Source organism: Ceratina calcarata, unplaced genomic scaffold (assembly GCF_001652005.2).
Source record: "Ceratina calcarata isolate Rehan_Ccalc_2016 unplaced genomic scaffold, ASM165200v1 scaffold117.2, whole genome shotgun sequence".
Lineage (NCBI taxonomy): Eukaryota > Metazoa > Arthropoda > Insecta > Hymenoptera > Apidae > Ceratina > Ceratina calcarata.
The window spans coordinates 445562-451409 of record NW_017132657.1 but is presented as its reverse complement, the minus strand read 5'-3'; positions in this window follow the sequence as shown (position 1 = coordinate 451409).

Below are 5848 nucleotides of genomic sequence, written 5' to 3'. Positions count from 1 at the left end.
GCCCAAAACCAGTCAAAATGACTTTCTTGGGCAATCTAGTGTTAAGAAAATTATACTTTGCCAATTGTGTTCTGAACACATGTTGTTAGCCAGAGATTGTGAAAATAAAATCTCAGAAATGAAACTTAATAATTGACAGTGTTCCGGTATGATAACTAGAAAACGTGAATATGCCTTTTCTCTGGGGAGAGAAGAGGCAGAAAAAGAGAGGGGCAGCCGTCAAACACAGCCGTCTGCGACCCCGTCCAGGCGAGTTATTAAGGCCTTATTAAATTGGTTCCTTTCCCTGGTGAAACTTTTTTAGCCGACAAAAAATGCCAGACGAAGTAGGAACGAGTAACGAGTCGGGCCTACTGCTCCTTGTCGCGTCGCCTCGGCTCTGTACGAATTCTTTCCCCGTCGTTTCTCCTATTTCGCTTTTCTTCTTTTTAATTTTTCTGATTCTCCCGCCTTTTACCGGGAATGCCGACGACAACGGGCGAGGTGGAACGCGAATTATTTCCTCGTTCTCGTTGCCAGACGCGGTCGCGGCACGGGTTCAACAACGGAACGAGACCGGAGGTTTGCTTTTTTACCGGCTCTTTTAAGCCTTGCGTGAGATTTTAATTTCACCATCGAGGCCGAGCCTCTTTTTCGAATCCGAGTCGAGCGAGTTTTTCGACGTCGCCTCGTCGCTTTCTCTGTTTTCGCTCGCCTGGAATATTGTCGTTGCGCCCGCTGTCATAGAAAATTGTCGTCGGAAAAACGGTGGAACGCGTTCGTTTAAAATACATGCTTTTTCAGTTCTATTTTGGTCATCGAAAGACCATTTCTCCGGGATGGAGCAGTAAAACATTTTCCTGTTGATTCTGTTCCATGGAAATACTCCTTTCAATTGAGAAATTTGATGTGACTTATTGGTTGTTTTGACAACAAAAGGATTCGGCGGTGTTTGAACTTCGGTGATAAATCAGAACTAGTCTCGTCGTATTTATGGATTTCGATCCTGCCCGAGATTTATATTATTGATACACTTGTCTACTAGCGATCCGAACAAACTCGATAAATTTCTAAGTTATTAGGTAATTGGGTTACGAAGAGAAACTAGCATCTAGAATAAAAACAGGAAGAAGTAAAACTATTTAAGCACGAAGCGCGAATAAGATAAAAAAACATGTTAGAAATAATTGATACGAAAACACTTTGATTCTCTGGCTCTGTTTAAAACGTTATGGCAATTAAACTTGAATAAATACACAATTAGTACCAGTGGACTCATATTAAAATTGAGAAACTAAAAGCGCGACTTTCAAAAGTAATTCACACCTGTTCACACAAATGCGTGCTTTATCTAAAAAATTGAAGTAAAGACATGGAAGTCTAAACGAATGAAACTGAAGGGAAGAGTGTAACGCAGATGAACTAGCAACGGGCGTTTTAAGCGACATTGTACTCTAAATAATAGATGAAATCGTGGAGATAGCGGGAGGAAGCGTTTGTAATCGCTGTGACTCGTTGGTTGAAACAGTTTCGTGTGTAACAAAACGGGGAAAAAAGAGCGTGGCCGGGTCAGAGGGTATTTAAAATTCAGGCCCGGAGCGTCTCGTCGATGTAGAACAGGAAGAGGTGGAGTACCGCGCACGGATAGGCAATCCTCTTGATAATCGTTTAAATGAAAAAACGTGTTGACGGCGGGTAAACAGCGGCGCGAAAAAAATCTGTCGAAGCTGCGCTGGTATGTACACACGCGACATCGATCAACGCTTGTTTCCCGCGTGTGTGACTTTTCGCTCGTGAGGTGAAAAAAGTGGAAGAGCGCGTGAAAATCGGTGTCCCGAAAAGGGCAACGCAAACTTCCCGTGCCTCCTCGTTGCCCGACGCTTTTCAATTTCGACCACTCACAAAATGAGAGACAGAGAGAGAGAAATAGAGAACTCGAAACATCGTCCGCGAAACGCGCGAATGCCACGGCTCTTTTAATTCTGTTTGTGACGGGAGAGAAAAAAAGAGGAGAACGAGGACTTCGGTTGAAATTTAATAAATGAATGTTAGAGGGGATAGGGTAGGATTAAATTGTTGGAGTTGCGTCGCGGTCGATACGCGGGAAGAGATTTTCGTTAGGTTAAATGGGAAAATATTTGGCGGCGGGAGCGTTAAATTGGTCGGGCGACGGAAATTTAATGAAACAATGGCTCGGAATCGCTGATACGATCCGCCGTGGTCGCGATACACGAAGTTATACGGGCGAAAATTTATTTAATAAAATTCCTCACTCCTCTTCTATCAGTAAAAATACTGAAACGGCGAATTTAAAACACGTTCGTGCCGCGCGCTAGTAATAAACGAATCGACGTGTAAATGAAAATGTCAAATATTATCTCGTGCCGTTTGAAGTCTGTGTCAATCTGGGAACCGTTTATCATTGCCGTAACTTCGCGGTTAATTTGAATGTGTTCAAATATTTAAAAAATGACTCGAGCAGCGGCCGGATATTCTCGCGCCTATTCTTCACCAAACTTAATTTCAACCGAATACGTAATGACTACGAAAGTTTAACCTACTTATTACGTTCCGCCTTAAGCAGCAGTTAATGGAATACCAAAGGCAGCTTATGACTTCCGCTTGAAATAAAAAAAAAGTGTACTCAAGGAGCGTTAAGACGCTCTCGTGAAACTTTCCTGAGTGAAATTTCTTGTTAAATAAATCGCGCACTATTTCGTTATCCCCGGTGAGATTATTTTATTAGAAAGATATAAAGTTTTTATAAACAGTGAAAACTTGGCAATCTGAGTGCCCGTCTCAATACAATTACGAAGACCAAAGAAGAAATACACGTCGTTATATACAGTGGAACTCGCAAAATTGATGGAATACTATTTCCATATTGGCTAGGTTGAATTAATCAGTTCAGCTAAAAACGGTCGGTAAACTATGCTTGCTTGATTTATTTAACACCCCTTCGTTAGAGAGTTATTTACTTCGGCGAAGATGCCGCATCTTCATCTGGAGGATGAAACGGGACGTAAGCTTCCAAAGGGAGTAAGTCGTTAACGGATCGCGAGGCGATCGATCGTGTTATCGAATCGGAAGCAGCAGTCGAGCCTGGCCGCATAATCCACTTTATAGTCGACTCGATTAACCCTGAACGAGGTGAAACGAGCGCGGTTGGTTGGCAGCAGCGACTAACGAAGCCAATACGAAGAACGCGAGGCGTCGCGACGTGGTACTATCTTCCAGCCGTGTTATCATCCCTCCACTTTGTCGTCGTTCGACGTCGATTGAGGGAAAAAGAAAAGAAAAGAAGAAAGCAACGTGCGTTGGATGAAACGGTAATCCGTCTCGGCAGCGAGTGGAATATCGACACGTACTTTCGCCGGAGGATTTCGTTCCTTGACATAAATCATATCGTCCTGACGGAATACGGAAGTTATGGGCTCACACGTGTATACAAAGTGGCTCCTAAGATGAACCAAACGGTTCTTTTATGACTTTTTCAAGGAGGAACGAAGGCAAAATCGACCGTGGAGTACTTTTTTACGATTCGAGGAAATATATGATCCGATGGTTTGAGAATTGAAAGCAGAAAGTCACGATGAATGAATAAGTTCGGAATTTTCGTGGCCATTGAACGTCGCTTCTTATAATTAATTTCGTTTGACTGTAATTTCGTAATTCTGACGTAGATCCAAAGTAGGTTGAAAGGCACGAGAAAAATATTTTAGTCATATAAGAAATTTAAAGAGACTAACGTTGATGCACTCTTTATAATAATACAACGTCACCCAATGTTATCCCAAATCCCTTCAGCAGACCGTAGAATGTGTAATAACTCCCATGTTCCGCATACTTCTTTTTAATATACTGTGCAAACTTTTTTAATTTTGTTATGGTCCTTGTAATACAGACGAGTTCGAGCTTTGCATACTTCAACGAGCCTGTGTTCTCTACCTCCTCTCTTTGTCTTTCTCCCATCTCCTCTTTTTACGTTCTTTAATGTCATTGAAAGTTCCCTTTAGTCTTCTCACTGGATCTTTAATAACGGCCACACCAATGCTTTGTGCAAGAATGAAACAAGTTTTACGAGACACTGTAAGACCGAGAAATTACTATCCGTCTCATGTATTTTTCACTTGACAACGTAATATATATTCCTTTATCTTCGTCACTGTGACTTCATTGACATCTCCCTACTTACTGTTTCAAACAAAGTTACACTGCAGTGTAAAAATTTTCAGGGAACTAGATTCTGGTCAAAGAACGTAATTTTCCTTGGCATCTTATTTTCTGCATATGCATTATACATTGCAAATACTCTTGTAGTATGATCACGGTTTCTTAAGTATTCATAGACAATTTAAATATGTAAAACAGTATGTGTCTTGCATTTACTCATCTACAGCCTGTTTGTCCACAAATTAATACTAAGCTTTGTTTTTGCTATTTTCTCTTTTTGTACCAAAAACCTTTTCGCAGATGTAAGAACAAAGAGGTTCGACGCTCTTAGTGCAGCCAAACCATTTCGACGTGTCGATTATTGGGAAACACGTCTCCCATTTCCAGCCACGGTGTTAAAGATCATTGGAAACCACATGCACCGTCGCTATTCCTATAGTCACTCGACTTCCGAGAACGAAAGTTCACCATCTCTTGCTGCGTTAATAACATAAAACGACTAGCGTTCTCTATTTTCTTGTAAGTCCAAAAATATTCCAATACAGTAATAAACGAACCCTAAACTCGGCTCTGGACAGTAGTATCGAGTGAACAGCCAATGAAACGCAACGCAAACTGAGGTATGAAACGCAGCACTAAACTAAAACATGGGTTAAAAATAAGTTAGCATAATTTATGTAGAAATGACGTCCAATCCGAAGAGTTAGAGGATCATGAAAGTAAATAAAATATGAAGATTTGTTGCGTTTTAAGTGTTTCCTGGCTTCAAAAGTAACGTCCTACCGCACGTTTATTTACGAGACGAGGAAATGGAATTTCCATCATTTTCTGATATTTATAGAACTCTATCGACCTTTAATTCTATAACGTACCGTACAATTTACGGTTTCACATGGCCACCAGCAAGCTCGCAGAAAATACGGCCGTTCCCTTCTCTCGACAGATTTGTGCTTCCCAGAACGCAAACGATGCCTTTTCACAGTGGTTCCCGTTACCTCTGCGTTCAATTAAAACCGTTACATTGCTCCCATCTTAATGATAATGCTGATCATTGGCTATTAACATTCTGACTAGTTTTATTATAGAGAAACGAACACCTGAACAATTAAAATGAGCAAAATTGGCTCGTATAATTTATTAGTAGTTAGACGATGAAATTGGGTTGAACCGGGCATTCGGGATAAGCACGAGTTTAGCAGTGAAGATAGTTCGTTAGGAGCACGGAGGTTTGTCGATGAAATCTCGGAGAGGATCGTAACTGCTGCTGATGCAACGACTATTAGAGGGTCCTGAGAAACCTTGCCAAGTTACCACGCGCTTATTAATCCCAGCTGAGCTAATTACGTTCAACTGGGAATACGTTTGCACGAATGCGAGACTATTTAATTAGATCGCGTTTCATATAGAATTCTTAACTCGAACACTGCTTAAAATTAGTCAAAATCTTACGATAAAAATAGAAATTTACAATAAAGAGATTTTATTGGTAAACGATTTTACACACGCTAGCAAATATAATACGAAAGATGAGGAATGAAAGAGTCTGAGAAAATGCTTTATCATCCAATGTATCTTTACTCCTTTTTGGTCATGCGTCACGTATTGAAACGTTAGCAACGGGACGGAAAAAAGAGGATCGAAAGACGGAAGAAAAGACGAAATAACGGGGGTCAAATTGCCTTCGCTACGAGTCGCT